This window comes from Rhinolophus sinicus, linkage group LG02 (genome assembly GCF_036562045.2).
Source record: "Rhinolophus sinicus isolate RSC01 linkage group LG02, ASM3656204v1, whole genome shotgun sequence".
NCBI classification, from domain to species: Eukaryota; Metazoa; Chordata; class Mammalia; order Chiroptera; family Rhinolophidae; genus Rhinolophus; species Rhinolophus sinicus.
The window spans coordinates 153,226,412-153,243,744 of record NC_133752.1 but is presented as its reverse complement, the minus strand read 5'-3'; the positions used below and the strand labels follow the sequence as shown (position 1 = coordinate 153,243,744).

General features: G+C 38.2%; 1 protein-coding gene across 2 annotated transcripts in view; it reads left to right on the top strand.

The window, feature by feature from the left end:
• Positions 1 to 17,333, top strand: part of ANO6 (anoctamin 6) — a 177,838-nt gene that overhangs the window by 57,228 nt on the left and 103,277 nt on the right. The window lies entirely within an intron of this gene.

The following is a 17,333-nucleotide window of genomic DNA, read 5'->3' as shown; positions in this document are numbered from 1 at the left end:
TCTATGTAAGCTGTGAGTCTCCATTGTCCCCCTATTTTAATTCTTTTCTTACCTACAGTGGGGATGAGATATGGTGGAAAGTTCCTTGGACTGGGAGTTAGGAGACCTAGGTTTTGGTTCCAGATTTGCTACAAACTAGTTAATATGGGCATTCTCTCTCGTCAGCATTTGTACCCATAGATTGATTTTATTTCCAAGAAATTAAGATAATCATGTGTAATTGAGCATCAGATTAGGAAATAGAGTTGTAGCAGCCAACTGAAGAAATGCAAAATTTAAGCTTCTCCTTGTATTTGTCAGTCAGTCTCTGTAACTCTGACATCTTTGAGGTCCCAAGTAAAATTGCAACCCACTTTTCATGAACAAGAAACTGTTAAAAGTTTAAAAATTCCAAATTCTTTTTCCCCTCTGGGCTATTTTTAGCTGATAATAGTTCAGCTCCAAAGCTATTTGGATTCAGATTCTCAGTAGCTAGATAAAGTGTTAGTTTTGAGCCAGAAAAGCAGGAGAGAGAATAGAGAATGAGGTCTATTTTTTTTTTCCCTTTTGCCCTCTGGCAGGGGTGGACATCCTGGTAGCACCCCACCAGGAAATGTATCCTTCCCATCCACGCCAAGTGTGAGTAGATAATAGCTCCATCTACATTTCCTCTCTCCTCCATGTTGCTCTTTCTCAGTTGGATGGAGAGACAGAGTGGACATTGCATGTCACTGTGGTTTTGACTGGTGGGTTTATCACTAACCCAGTGTGCTCAGTAGTGGTTAGTGTAATGACTAAGGAGAAAATGTGATCTGTGAAGCCAGTGACCTCGTGGCTCAGAGACCAAGGTGCAGTTCCTTAGGGCAGTACTTCACAAATTGAGTTGTACATTACAGCCACCCCCGCCCCCAGTCACTAAAACAGAATCTCTGTGTGATGGGGCTCAGCAATCATTCTGTCAAAGTTCCCCAGGTTATTATGATACACTTGATTCTTATACTGACTGGGGAACTGTTGTCTTAGGGGCTGGAGGCCAATAAGAAAATCTGAGTTGAGCATTTGCTGAGCTCAGGAAAACAACCAGGAGAACAGAAACTGAACCCAGCACACCTAGCCTGCTGACTCTTTCCAGAAACGATTTCAAACTCTCACGGCCTTCCTCACATCTCTACACCCTTTCTCCTCGTTCTTAGTAGGTCGTTTCGCTTATGACACCAGAGAGGAAACAGAAGCCTTCCGGGGGTACTGCTGCAACTTCTTTTCTCTCCTTTCCTCAAAGAAAAAAAAAAAAAAAAAGTGTGTGTATAATGCATATATGAATGTATATTTACACTAATCTTTGCTTTTCTGATTAAGGTTAACCCCTCTACTTATGCCTCTCTCCATCAATGATCCCTCCTATGTATTTTTCTTTCACTCTTTTCCATCAACATTTGTGTGCATGAATATGTAATGTATGTAATAACAGTGCATATTTCATTTTGCAAGACAAGACACTACAAACAAAAATGTACCTTCCTTAACTCTATGACCATCCTAGGTTCTGCTGTATCCCATTCATTCATTCGTTCCATATTTATTAGGGTCGACTATATGCAAAGACCTTGGTTAGGCACTGAGGTTCTACAGCAGACTCATGGCTATAGCCCTTTCTTTCATGATGCTTCCAGTCTCTTTTTAACCATACTCTGCTAAAAATTATCTAATTTTCTCCCATTACAGAAAAAACACAACTGCTTATTGTCATAAATTTGAAAATAGCTTCCTAATGGGAAGCCACTAAAGGGTTTAAAGCAGAATTTTATTTTCAAAGGTCACTTTGGCGGCTGACGGGAGAAAGGATTGGAAGGGGGTGGAAGCTACTGGTGGTGTTCAGTCAGGAGATTAGTGCTATAATCCAGAACGGGTTGCTGCGGGCTTGGCAGCGTAAGATGGAGAGAGGAAGACAGAACCAAGAAATATTCAGCACCATGAGATGGTGAATATTTGGCTGTGGGATGAGAGAGTGAGGGACGTCTAGGATGACACCCAGGTTTCTGGCTTGACCAGCTGAATAGACGGTGGTGCCATTTACAAGAAATAATGGAGAAAGAGTAGGGTGTGTGTGTGTGCACGTGTGTGTGTGTGTGTGTGTGTGTGTGTGTGTAAGTAAGTATAAACATGAGTCCTGTGTGCCCGCTGAGTCTGAGATGCCTGGGAGGTTTCCAAGTAGGGGAGTCACATAGGCAGTTGAGTGGATGAATCTGGAGTTCAGAATAGACATCTGAAATAGAGTGATGCATTTGGAATCCTTAGCCTAAAGGTGTTAACAGATGCCGTGGGATAGATTATAGAAGAGTGGGCCTCAAGTGGAGTCTTGAGTATTTTCAGAAGTAAACTCCAGTCAGGGAGGAGGCACCAATAGAGGAGACCAGAGAGAAGGAAGAACCTCTAAGAGCAGGAAAGCAAGACAGTCTTCAAAAGTTACATTCAGTTGTATCAAAAATTGTTGAGATGTCAAATAAGGCAAAAATTAAAATGGACATTAGGGGTAGCCATGTGCAAGTCGTGGATGACCTTAAGCAGAGCCAGGTGATGGGTGGTAGAGACTGAATCCCATTAGAAAGGTGCCAGTTTACCTAGAGCCCTGGCAGCGGTGGTAAGGATATTGGACTATGTCATAATGCAATAGATAAAGTGGACAAGGCTGATAAGTTACTGTTTTTCCTTTTTATGATAGCCTGTTATCTTTATTATTTTATTCTGGTTACCAAAGCAGTGTGTACTCATTGTAAAAGTTTTAAACATTAAAAATATGACCGACCGAGAATAATCTTCATAATCCCATTCCCTCATATATAACCACTGTTAACAATTTGTGGTATATCCTTCAAGATTTTTCTGTGTACATGCTACCACATACATACACGTTTACACATTTACTTTACAAATCTTGGGTTTATTACTGTGTAGTCTGCAAAAGCTTGTGTGTTTCAGACATCTCACTACATAAGCAAATGCATAGTATTCTCTTGTGCTGTCGTGTATTCTCTGGATGTTTGAGTTTGATTTAGACATTTTAACTCTCGCCCATAATGCTACCCTGATCATACCTGTGCAAATTTACTCATGCATTTCTTTCATGTGTGTACAAGAATTTCTGTAGGGCAAGTTCCAAAGGGGAATTGTGGATCCAAAGGAGTAAGTACACATTTGACATTTTGTTGCTGCTACAGTGCCCAAGGAGAGGGTCTTTTATTTTTTTAAGATGGAAGAACTTAAGCCTGAAAAATGTCAATGAGGGGCAAATAAAGAGTAGGTTGACGTCACGAGGAAAAAGTGCTGAATATTCATTCTCTAGTGAGAAGGCCAGTGGGCGTGGAAACCAAGGCATGAGAAGAGGAGGCTTTGGGCTGAGGAGGGGGGATAGGAAAAGGGGGCAGGCTCCTCAGTCACTGCTGCATCCCCAGAGCCTTGCCCAGTGCTGGCGCGTGGCAGGCACTCAACGAATACTTACTGGTTGCATGATTAAACAAATGGAGTTTGGTTGATTCGGCAATGGAATTTAATGATGTTTCTGTCTGAAAGCATCAAGTTTTCCATTCTCTGTACAAAATAAAAGGTTAAGATTTCCTACTGAATCTGGGGAAGGAGGAGGTGAAGGTTTGAAAGGCCCTTCTTGCTTAGTGAACTCAGCTGCTCAGGTCAAACAGGACTCCTAGTGTAGGCATCGCTTCCTTCCTCTCCAATCAGCCTGTAAGGCCTGTTGATTCTAAGACCTTCAAATGACGACTCCATCTAATCCTGTTCATTCCCACTGCCACCATCATTATGTCAGTTCCAGCCTGGATTTTATCAGAGCAGCGTCTTAGATGGTCTCCTATTTCCTCTTGTGTATTGCTCAGCTCTCTCTCTTCTTCAGATCCCCGGGTATCTGCTCTCCCTGGGTTGTCAGTCAGTCACTTGTACGTTTATCTACCTCGAGCCTTCACGTGTAAATGTCTTCGTGGCCATTTTTACGTCTCTAACACCTACTGTAGTGCTTAGCTCATATTGCATGCTAAAAAAAATGATAGGTGTTATTTTATGCCGGAAAATCCGATGCTTATATAAACTTGTACAAGAAAAAAAAGGGCAAGAACAAAAGCAGACATGAGATGAACTCACAAAGGACCAGGAACTTAAGACATTTGATCCTGGAACAAACTTACGATTATTACTCCCTGGGGAGAGGCAATCTGATTTGTGTCATTCATATTATTTTTGTAATTAGCATGTTAAGTGCATATTTTGAGAAAATTTAAATACTTTGCATCTCTTCAGGTGATTTAGCTATATTCAGATGATCTGTTTATTTTTAAAGACTCTATTAATTCACTATATATATTGTGTGGTATTTTCTAGAGTAGAAATACCCGAACCTTCTTAGCTGCATCGGGTTAGCTAGGGGGTAATCACATGATTAAGTCCCTGATGGGATTCTAAAAGAAATGGCCTTTCAACCCATTAACTAAAGAGCTCCCAAATGGGGGTGGAATGTTCCCATCTGAGTCAGCCTGCCTCCCCTGCATCACCATGTCCCGTCCCCATCTACTGGGAGAGTGAGTACTAGGAGATCCTTACCAGCTGGCGACTAAACTGATATTTCCGGTTACATAATCAAAGTGTAGTAAAGAAGAGACACAAGGAGTTGGCTATTTTTCTGTGGAGCAAACGGCATGGGTTCAGACCTTCTAAAGCAGGGGTGTCCAAACTTTTTTCAATGTTTTTTACCAAAGGCCACAGGCGGTAAAATACACAAACAGCCAGGCCACTCACTCGAGGTGAAGTATGTATTGCCTCATCTGGTTTATTTAAGTAAACTAAATATGTTTTTGGAATTCGCTGCGGGCCAATTAACAATGGATTGCGGACCGCAGTTGGCCCACGGACCGCAGTTTGGACACCCCTGTTCTAAAGCATTATATTCGCTGCGGAGAAATGCAGTGGTCTGAAGATTATGAGAGTCTTTGACATCCCAGGGACTGTCAGGAGAGGTGCTTGCTATGAGGGTTGCAGTCTCAGAGACAGAGATCAGCACCCTGGCGCACAGGGCCAGATGCTTCTTGCTGTGACTCCTCAGTCCCCAGCCAGGTCTGAGGTTCCCTCCAGCAGCCACCTATTCATGCAGAGTCTGAGTGTTCTCAACAGTTCCGATGGCCATGACCCTGGCCACTCCTTTAGTAGAAGTGAGTGACTGGGGCCAGATCTGGGCACCCCCACTTCTGAACAGTCCCCTGGGACTATTGGGCTATTGAAGGGAGAACAAGGAAGCGGAGGAGGCGTTGCTGCCAGGGTTGCACTTGACTCATCGGCTTTCCGCTGAGCAGAGACAGTACAGTGAGCAGTGACTGAATATAGGCATTCAGTTCTATTTAGCCTAAAATTATGTCCTGAACTACTAAAACTGATTTATTTGCAAGGAATTTTTTTGTCATCTTGGTCAGTTATTTAATTGGTGGCTTAAAAAAAATGTGCCCATACATTCAAAATTTAAGTGATGAGCGTGATTTAGAAATATCTAAATAACAATAGAGAATGTGAAAGTGGGATTTACATGTTTCTTTACCGCTCCTCATTTTCAGTATTACACTAAGTTTATACACACTTTCCTACTTTTTGTTGTTACAGAACATTTAATAAACTGCCATCAGTATCTGTATTTCTTGACATACTCCACAGTGTGTATACCCTTTAAAAAAAAAGAAAAGCATTTCAGGAACGTTTCACCATGACATTTCCCCCTCTTATTATGTATTACTTGTAGCTCATATTTGTCTAGCATGTACTAGTATGTGTAGGTACCATGCTAAACACTTCCCGTACTACAACTCATTTCATCTTCAAAACATCCCTGAGGGGAAGTACTGTTTTTCAGATGCAGACACCTAGACGTAGAAGGGTTGAATAAGTTGCCCAAGGTCACAGAGTTAGGAAGCATTGGGTCTGGGGTTTGAATTCACACTGTCTGACTCTAGCAGCCAGCCTTATAAAAGGCACTCCTTCAGCAGATAATTACGGGGTGTCTAACGTGGCCCAGGCACTATTCTAGGTGCTTGGGATTCAGCTACACACAAGGTAAAATCTCTGCCCGCATGGAACTCACATAATGTATATAATAGTTATTAATTCAGTGCTAAAGGACAGCAGAACAAGGTGACAGAGAATGGAGGCTCTATTCTGAGACTAAGTTAGGATTTCAGGGACAACCTTTCGAAGGCAGGGATATTGAACAGAGACCTAAATAATGCGAGAGAGCAAGCTCCCTGAGACCAAGCAGTATCATATAGTGGTTACAAGCATAGCCAGCCTCTGGGCTCCTGAGTCAAATTCTGATCCTCCTGCTCATTAGCTATGTGATCTTGGGCAAAATACTTGACATCTCTGTGCCTCTTCACTGGTGATGTAAAGCTAACGAAAACATTTATATTTACCTTATAGGGTTGTTGCGAAGATGAAATGGATTCATATATGAAAAGCATTTAGATATAAAACAGGCACTAGAATTTGTTAAACACTCTTCACATATTAGCATTAGGTACTAGGGTTTATTATCTAGATCTAGGCCCTTTGGAGTGGTGAGAAGTAAATAGCTGGCTTCTGGGTAGATTATTGAAAATTCAGCTGACAGGATTTATTGAGGAATTGGATGGTCGGAATATGAGGGAAAGGAGTCAGGAATAACTCCAGGAATTTTGCTCTGGTTAATTTGGTAGATTGTGGGGCCATTTCCAAAATGGGGAAGACTCGGAGGGTATAATACATATCAGTGGCATTCATTACATTCTCATTATTGTTCAGCTCTCACTACCATGCATCTCTAAAATTTTTTCACCTTGTAGAACTGAAACTGCCCATTAAACAAAACAACTCTCCATTCTTCCCTCCCTCCAGCCTGTGGCAACCACCAGCCTCTGTTCTGTCTCGATGAATTTGACTACTCTAGGGACTTCACATTAGTAGAATCACAGAATATGCCCCTTTTGACTGGCTTATTTCACTTAGCGTAATGTCCTTTAGATTCATCCATGTTATAGTGCGTGTCAGAATTTCCTTTTTAAGGCTAACTATTGTAATTTTCCATTGTATGTTTTGTTTATCTATTCATCTGTTGATGGGAACTTGCATTGCCATTGCTCCCACCTTTTGGCTGTTGTGAATAATGTTGCTATAAACATGGATGTGCAAATATTTGAGTTCCTCCTTTTCCTTCTTTTGAGTATATACCATATTGTTTAATAATCTACTTTTTCACATTGAAATACATTATCATAAATATTCCTCTACAAAATTATTTTTAATGATTGCATTATATGCTAACATATAGCTGTATCCTAATTGATTTAAGCAAACAAGTATTGTTTCCTAGAAATAAAATTTATAAGAACAAAGGATATGACTAATATTAAAGCTTTTCCTACATTTGCCAAGTTCATATTTTTTGGCTGCAAAAGAGGAACTTGCAAAACAGTGTTTGAATAAGGGGTGCTGTCCCAGACTACTAAGGGGTGCATAGTAATATCCTATATGTGCATGTAAGAGTTACTTTCTTTTTGAATTCTGAAAATTCTAAATTCTGAAACACGAAGGTTTTGGCATCAAAGGTGTTGGATAAGGGATTGTGAACTTACATTTTTTTGTTTTTTTTTTTCCCCTTGTGTTTATATGTTCTTATCCCTCCTACACTTCAAAAACTAATTTTGAAATCAGTCATACTCTGATAGTCAAGCATGGAGTTATGACTCAAATGTGTTCTGAGTTTAAAGACAATAGGAATTTAAGAGTGGTGTCTTCTTTCATCCCCAGGACGTGCATCATCACTATAATCTGGGAACTGATAGGTCAGTGACTAGAACTAAGTTTCAGCTGAGCCAAAGCCAAGTGCAAACTTGGTGTTCAGCTAGGAACCCTGAGGGTCCTAGGAAACCTGAACCAGTTAGACTGTGAAGTGATAGCTTTCCAAGATATTGTTGGAAAATATTTCTATAATCAATACCATTTGTCTTTTATAGAACATCAACTGTCTTAGCCAAGCTTTAAAACAAAAACAACACCAAATTTGGTCAAATAAAATCACTCTTTAGTTCTATGATTGATTATTGTTAATGTTATTAAATCTAAATTTAAAATATATGTTTATTAAAATGCTTAATATTGCAGAAATGGAAAAGTTGACTCTAACTCATGTGGAATTATAAGGGGCCCCGGGTAGCCAAAACAATTTTGGAAAAGAAGAACAAAGTCAGAAGAACACATTTCCTGATTTCAAAACTTACTACAAAGCCACAGTAATTAGAACAGTGTGGTACTGGCAATAGAATAGTATTGAGAGTTCAGAAATGAAACTAAATATCTATGGCCAATTGACTTTTTTGCAAAGAATACCATGTACACTCAATGAGAAAAGAAGAGTCTAACAAATGGTGTTGTGACGATTGGATTTCCACATGGCAAAAAGACTGGAGTTGGATCTCTACAGCACATCATATACAAAAGTTAACTCAAAATGGATCAACAGTCTAAATATAAGACCGAAAACTATAGAGCTCTTAAAACATAGAGGTAAATCTTCATGACCTTGGATTGGGCAGTGATTCCTAGATCTAGATATATGAGCAACAGCAACAATCAAAAATAGATAAACTGGACTTTATCAAAATTAAAAACTTTTGTTCATCAAAGGACATTATCAAGAAAATGAAAACATAACTAACAGTGGGAAAAATATTTGGAAATAATATAGCTAATCAGGCTTTAATATCCAGGACATATAAAGAACTCCTACAACTCAACAAAAAGACATCCCAGTTGAAAAACTGGGCAGAGGATTTGAGTAGACATTTCTCCAAAGAAGATATGTAAATGGCCAATAGCACATGAAAAGATTCTCAACATCATTTGTCATTAGGGGAATGCAAATCAAAACCACTTCACACCTACTAGAACTGCTAGAATTAAAAAAGAAGAAAAAAATAAAAGAACAAGTATTGGCAAGGATGTGGAGAAATTGGGGCCCTCCTACATTGCTGATGGGAATGTAGAATGTTGCAGCCACTGTGGAAAATAATTTGGCAGCTCTTCAAAAAGCTAAATATAAAGGTCATATAATAATTTTTATATTTCTATATACTCATAGGTATGTACCCAAAAGAACTGAAAAGAGGAACTCATAGAGATATCTGTATGTCATTGTTCATTGCAGCATTATGCACAAAAGCCAAAAAATGAAAACAACCCAAGTGTCCGTCAACAGATGAATGAATAAATAAAATGTGGTATATACATACAATGGAATATTATTCAGTCATAAAAAGGAATAATACATACTACAACATAGGTGAACCTTGACATCATTATGCTAAGTAAAATAAACCAGAAACAAAAGGAAAAATATTGTGTGATTCAACTTACATGAAATATCTAGAATAGGCAAATTCATAGACACAGAAAGTAGATTAGAGGTTACCATGAACTGGTTATTGTTTAATGGGTTCCAGAGTCTCTGAGGTGATAAAAAATTTTTGAAAGTAGTGGTGATGGTTGCACAGCATCGTGAATGAAACTCATTCCACCAAACTGTTCACTTAAAAATGGTTAAAATCACAAACTTTGTTATACATGTATATATATTACCACAATGAAGGTTTTTTGTTTTGTTTTTTTTAGTTTTTTTTTAAGGTGTCAGAGGAACTAATACATTCAGTTGGAAACTGATAGGTTTGTGATATACATTGGGCTTTTCTATAAAGACATTAGCTAATGTGGTTGGGATGTGAGAATGAATAGTGTGATAGTTCCCAGCTCTTCAAAAGGAGACATGTTTAACTTCTAGGTACATTTTTAGAGCTAAATTATTGAGGAAGGGAGAGGATTTTCAAGTAGGGAAAACCAGTGCGTAAGAGGAGCTAAAACAACACTAAACATCACTGGAAATGTAATAAGATGGAGGTAATTGTGTTTACTGGCGATCTTCTTGGATAGTATTGTTATTTGTGGATGGAAGAAATCCAAGGGTTTCTTAGGGTAGGGCTGGAAGGGTGAGATGCCCAAGGAACTCGCTGAACTATTGCCCCTATGTTCTGCTGTGCTGTCTTTTGTGCTTCGGTAGGAGCATGTGTCTCTTTGATGTGTGTGGGAGCAGTGGTCAGAGTGGAGGAAAAGTTGAGTCCCTCCTTTTTATAAATATTGTCCAAATATTTGTAGGATATTATTGTGAAGTGACACTATATTGTTAGCCTGATTTGTGTGTGAACATATCTGTGTGGCCCAATGCAGTAGGTTTCTGGAAATATAAAAACTCTCTTATTGTTATATAGGTAATTGTTATTTTGAGGAACTAAAGAACACTAGTAACTTTTCTAGAGTAACAAAGAGCACTTTTGTCTTTCTCAAATGGGAAAAACAGAGACCTCTAATGGAAATCATCAACTTGAACTGGAATTTGCATTCCAGAAATGATTAGAGGAGAATGCCTCTTTTTTTTTGGTTCCATTTAAATATTACAGTCATTGAGTTTATATGCCAGTAACAACCTGGGGTCAGAAATTGATCCATACAGATTCAAAAAAGAGGAAACATTTCCTGATTTACATTTCTTTTTATTGAAAGTAGTAGCCAAGAGTGCTTAGGACATTGAGGTCATTCAAAACTGCTGAATTAATGTTATATTTTTCTGTTTTAATTTATTTAAAAAGGGAATGAATCGTGGCGGCCGGTTAGCTCAGTTGGTTAGAGCATGGTGCTCTTAACAACAAGGTTACCAGTTTGATCTCCACATGGGCCACTGTGAGCTGCGCTCTCCACAACTAGATTTAAAAAATAAATAAAAGTTTAAAAAACACCGGAATGAATGGCAGGGATAGTCAAGGTAAAAAAATCAGACAGAAAAATTAGTGCCTAACAAGGTTAAGGATGGCCAAATTTATTAAAGATTGAAGTAAAAATGTAATAATAGACAATATTCATACAGTAGTTAACAGTTTTGAAGTCACTTTTATATATGTGTTAGTTAATTTTATTTTTCACCATGGCCTTCTGATGTAGGTGTTATAATCCGCATTTTACAGATGAGGAAACTGAGACTTAATGGTTAAGTGATGTGCCTGAAGCCACAGGATTATACTGTGTAGAGGTCTTATGATTCAAGTTCACTGCCCTGTGTGGTAAAACAGCTGTCCTAGCCTTGTAAGAAACTCTCTGGTCTTTGTGTTTTATGTTTCATTATTCTTTTCGTTAATATTGACTCTTTGGCCCCATTTGAGAATTTAAAAATCTCATTTAATGTTATAGGGCCTGTAATCTGCAGGTGTGCAACCTCTCAATAATATGGGAAATAGGTTTCTTCCTACTAATTCTCACCAAAATGTAGTAGGTCCTGCTAAACTAAGGCCAGAGAAAGAGATATTGGAACCTGGAGACCAAATATGATCACCACAGGGTGATGTGAGACCTGAGGGGTACACTCAGCTGTAAATGACATGGGGAGTAAGACTGGGCAGGCCCACATAATATCTGGAAATTATGAAGGGACAGGAAATTATGGCTCAGGTGAATGGTTGCTTTAAGAATAGTGGTTGGCAGGTACTGGCATCCAAGTCAAACATGTGTGTATGCTGAGACCAGTATTCAGTGACTTAGGAGAGAAGAGAGTTTCAGCTACAGGACTGCCTGTCACATCACTAGATATCCTGCCCAACCCGGATATGTGAATACTTGTACATCCTCATTTCTAAAGTGATATGGGCCATTCCCTTGACATTTCTTCTGTTGTATATTCCCTAGGTCACGGAATTCCTGTGGACAGCTTCTATGGTTTCTTCATCTTGGCATTTGTACACGTATCACCTACCTCCATCCTTGGTTTATGAATATCTTTAGCCATTTGACAGAATATTATATCCATTTATTTATTCTGTGGAGCTTTTCCACTAGCTCTTCTACTTGTTTCCATTATATCAATAAATTTCACTGCATTGTTCTATCATTATTTGTTTTTCAAGATATGTTAGTCTGTTATTTCTTAATTTTTTTGCATATGTATGTATGTGTGTGTGTGTGTGTGTGTGTGTGTGTATATATATATTATTAGTTATATTTACAATACTATCTTAATTCCTTATCAACTTATATTTAGCATCAAGGACCCCTTGGAATTATTCATTGCAGCTCTAGAGACAAATTATTGTACTGAACGATTTTGGAATTGGACAGATTCCGATTCTTATTGTGTCACTTCTAGTGGTTGACTTCAGGCAAATAATAACCTCGAATTTTTCATCATCTGTGAAAACAAGGATATAAACAGAATTAGATAAGATCAGACATTTGGAAGTACCAGGCACAAAAAAACACATTCAGGAAATTTCTATTTACATTTTTTTCTATCTCTGTGTCTGTGTACATGAATAATTTATATTTATATAGTGCTGTACTTTTTTACAACGTGCTTTTGAACTGTTATTTGTATCCTTTGCACCACCCTGTCAGATAACCAGGGAGAGTAATTTTATTACCAGCCTCAGATAAAAAAAAACTGAGGGTAAGTTATTGCCTAGGATCATGACGCTAAGTTGCAGACTCAGGACTTGAACCCAGTCAATCCCCTTAATCCACACACAGTGCCCTTTGCACCAGGCCCCAGTTTATTTTCACCTGCTGTCGCTCATATATTCACTACATCTCTGATCATTTCAATGGCAACCAACCATCATAGTAAATACGGCCATTGGACCCAACCACCTCCGTGATGGTGCTGTACGTTAGATAAAATGTGGATGTGTTATTCTGATTACTTTTATTGGTGGGGCACTACTTATCAGGCACTCTGGGTTTTACCCATGAATTTCCTGAAAGGTCATTTTGTGTTTTCTGATGGATAATAGATTGTCTGAGTTATAACATAGATAATGGCTTTTTTTAAATTGGTCAATTTCTGATATAAACTAGGCAATGAATGTTTGTCGAACCTGACTTTCAGTTGAACTTTCATTGTGCTTCTATACAAAATTCCATTGCTATGTCAATACCAAAGATTTTTCATCATATTAGAATGATTCGTTTTCAGTTCTCTAATCAGGTTTTAGATGAACAGATAACATAGAGGTCTAAAATACTTTTTTTTTTTTCTTTTTTTTGGTTTCAGGTGTAGGAAACAATGTAATAGACATTTATACCCCTCACAAAGTGACAACTCCTCTCCCCCAATCTACTACAGGTCTAAAATACTTTTTTTTTTTTTTTTTTTTACTTTTTTTTGGTTTCAGGTGTAGGAAACAATGTAATAGACATTTATACCCCTCACAAAGTGACAACCCCTCTCCCCCAATCTACTACCCCTCTGACATCGTATATAGCTGTTACAGTTCCATTTACTCTATTCCCTATACTGTACTCCACATCCTGTTACTATATATATAGTAAGTTATAGTTGGCATTCATTATTATTCAGCTTCAGCTTCAGGTGTACACTGCAGTGGTCAGGCACTTACACCGTCCATGAAGTAGTCTCCCTGATAAGACAAGTGTCCATTGGATACCCTACAAAATCTTTACAACATTATTGATTATATTCCCCAAATACTTTTTTATATTCCAAGTGCCAAAATTAAATGAACTACTCATGATGCCTAATTCACGGTGGTACCTCGGTTGTATGAAACGAGACATTGTGACAATACTAAAATTACATTTCAAAATACTACATTTTAAAACATGATTTATATGAAGGAAGAAGTAGAATTAACATGTTTGCCTTTTTAGAATCTTTTTCATTGATTATGCTCCTATTTTAATAAAAAGCCCTCAAAATGTCACCTTGATTTTGACTTTTATTTTTGCTGAGAAATGAACTTTTTCAGCTCTATTAGATTATCAGAAATGAAAATATCCAACAATAACTGGAGCCTTTCAGTAGTGGAAGTATAATTATCATATTAGTATCATAAATCATTTGCTTCTCAATACTGTATTCGGTCATGAGAGCAGCAGCTGCAGCTTTGTCCTACCTAGGTGTCTCAATAAAGCCATTTCTGTTTTTATTCACTCAAATTTACAGTTTCAACTTTATGTTGGCATTAACTAGTGAATTTATTAGTTTGCATTACCAGCAGAATAACTAAAATTATAAATAGTTCTGTATTTTCTTGCACAAACCTTTTCAAGCTGCATAGATGGCTTTAATTTGATAGAACATCTGGGTAATATATCTTGTTTCTCCTATATCTTTAGGCAAAATGTACACTTTTTTAAGACTGTCCTTTCATTTAAAAAAAACAACAACAATATCAGTTCTGTCCCATCTGTTGACCCCATGTACATAATAGTTAAATTGGGTATCTAATTATATAATGTAATCAAGATAAAATGTGAAAGTCAAATCACCCCGTGAGATTTACCATACTCATTTAAAAAACATATCTGCACTGTTATTTCATTGACTTGCTAGTTTTGCCCAAAAAACAATGCCTCATAAATACTACAGATGTAATTCTTGAATCTCTAAATTCTATAAAAAGGTTAGGCCTTTTCTTCCTAATGTAAACCAAGCGGCAAAACAACAAAACACACCCTCAGAGCCATTAGTGGAAACACATTTTAGCAAGTTTTAAAGGTGGTCTGCAAGAATGTAATTACCTTGGACAACTGTTGTTGTGACGTTGGAAATAATCATCTTATTACAGTACAGTTCTCTAAGTGTAACAGGCTCCCTCCTAGAGTTCTCAGAGGCAGGCACCTTAACTTCTGCTTTGGTTGCAGTTCTGCAAGCCTTGGCTCCCCTCATCTGTTTCCTTTCTGTTTCTGTTTTAGTTCACATGTAGGGGTCCTGTGAAGAACTCAGTTTTTCGAAAGAGTTAGAATCACTTGTTTCTGCTGTCATGTCTACTGGCATTTCCTTTCAGTTTCCTAGATGTACAATGATACGAGTTTAGTGGACAAGATTCTGAGTGAAACTCAAATCTAATCCAGGTACAGGATGTTTCTTAGTGATGTGCCAAACTTAAATATTTGGTAGCTGAATTGTTAGCTGATATTTTGGTTTTCTTAAACAATTACTTAGAGATCTCTTATGAATCTCCCTTATAGATGCCCAGCTTTCTTTTGTGTCACCGAAGGGAATTTTCCTGGATCCATAGGCACCCAGCTTTTCTTTCACAAAAGCCTTTATGGATTTTTTTTTTAAAAATTAGTATACATTAAAAAAAAGTCACTACAAAGCTAAGATAGTATCATACCTCATAAAATTAAAAGTAATTTCTTAACATAATTTAATGCTCAGTCCATACGCAATCTCCCTGGTGTGGATAAATATGTGCTTCATAGCTAGTTTGTCCAAGTTAGGATCCAGTTGAGTGTGCCACATATTGCCAATGACTGTTTTGGTATTGTGATTTATAATAAGAAATATATATTTGGTTTTTCTCGGTTCCTGGCAGAGTTCCTAAAACCCTAGGAATTTCCTAAGGGATGAAAGGAATAAAGATGCCTTTTGTTAGGTTAAAGAGGTGACTTTTGGAAAGCCCCTAGGTAACCAAAGGTTGGGAGCTAGTTGTCCAGAGAGCCTACCATGTGATTAGAGGGTTGAAACTTCCAGTCTGACCTCCCCTGTCCTTGGTGGGGTGGGGGTGAGGTTAAATCAATTGCCATTGGTTATGATCATCAATCACTCATGCCTATATAATGATAATGAAGCCTCCATAAAACTCCAAAAGACAGGATTTGGAAGGGCTTCAGGTTGGTGAACACATGGAGATGTGGGGAGAGGGGCGTACTAGAAGAGGTCGTGGCAACCCTACGCGTCTTCCCTCATACATTGTCTTGTGTACCTCTTCATCTGGCTCTTCACCTGTATCCTTTATCATATCCTTTGTAACACCATGTTCGGGAGAAATAATTTTTCTTCCACCCTACAAAAGTTCTTTTGGCTGGTCTAATAATCAAGCTGACATGAAGCGCAGATTAACAGGAAAAAAATAAATTTAATTTTGTATATACAGGAACCCGACATACATGAGAAGTGCAAAGACAGAGAGGTAAAATGTGATATGTATACTATACTGAGCCGAGGAATGGGATAGGGGCCTAAGACTTCAGAGGGGAGGAAGGTCATTCATAGAATGATTAGAAGAATAGATACTCAGTGATTAGGTGTTTGCCCTGCCATACAGATAGGTCGTAACAATTTATTTCTGGTGATGACTCATTATGAGCAAGGCCCTAGACTTAAATATTTTTAAGGAGAGGTAGAAATTTCTCTTAAGCCTGCAGCGTCTCAGTTGCCGTTAACTCAAAGTCATCCTCAGGCCAAAGTGGCACACTGTAGTGGCCTGTTCTGAATCCCTTCAACCCTTTATAATAAACTGGTAAATGCATATAAATGCTTCTCTGAATTTCATGAGCCCTTCCAGAATATTGATAAAACCCAAGGAGGGTGATGGGAACCTCTGACTTATAGCCAGTTATCAGAAGCACACGTGACAATCTGAACTTTCTTTTGGCATCGGAAGTAGAGGCAGTCTTGTGGGACTGAGCCCTGAAGCTGTGGAATCTGATGCTCTCTTCAGATACTGTCAGAATGGAGTTAATTGGTGATGTGGGAAAAGGCACCCATTGGAGTTACATTCCCTAGGGCTCTTTAAATTTCTGACAGTCTGCCTTTTCCATTGTCATTGATTTGCTGAAGAGGCTGGACCTGTTGATACATGAGAATATTGATTTAAATTTATTTAAATTTTTAATCTTTGTTTAAACTTATTTAAATATTTAAGAATATTTATTTAGTTAAGAACTTTTTTCCTACACAGCCAAAATTACATTGTTATACTTATCAATAGTAGTAGTTCCTTAATATAATCCAAAACTTAATCAATATTCAAATGTTTGCATCTTGTTTTTAAGTCTTTACACCTGGTTTGTTTAAACCAGGATCCAGTCCGGAACCACACACACTGCATATGGTGGTTTTGTTCTCTTAGTATCTTTAAATCTGGCACAATTCCTTTTATTCATGTCAGGAGCTGGTTGACAAAACGAGACAACTGTCTTGCACAACAGCCCCCCTTCTGGATTTGGTTCCTTTATCCCCCTGGCACTGTGGTGTCCATACAGTAAAACCACTAGTCACAGATGGCTATTGAGCTTTTGAAACGTGGCTAGTTCAAATTGAGATGCTGTGTCAGTATAATATAAACATTGGATTTCTAAGACTTAGTACCCCAAAAAGGTAAACTATTTCACTAACAATCTTTTATATGGAATACATGTTCAAATGATAACCTGAGGACGGTGGCCATGGAAGTTGGAATCCACTAAGGAGTGTGTAACAACTCACCTGCCGAGTC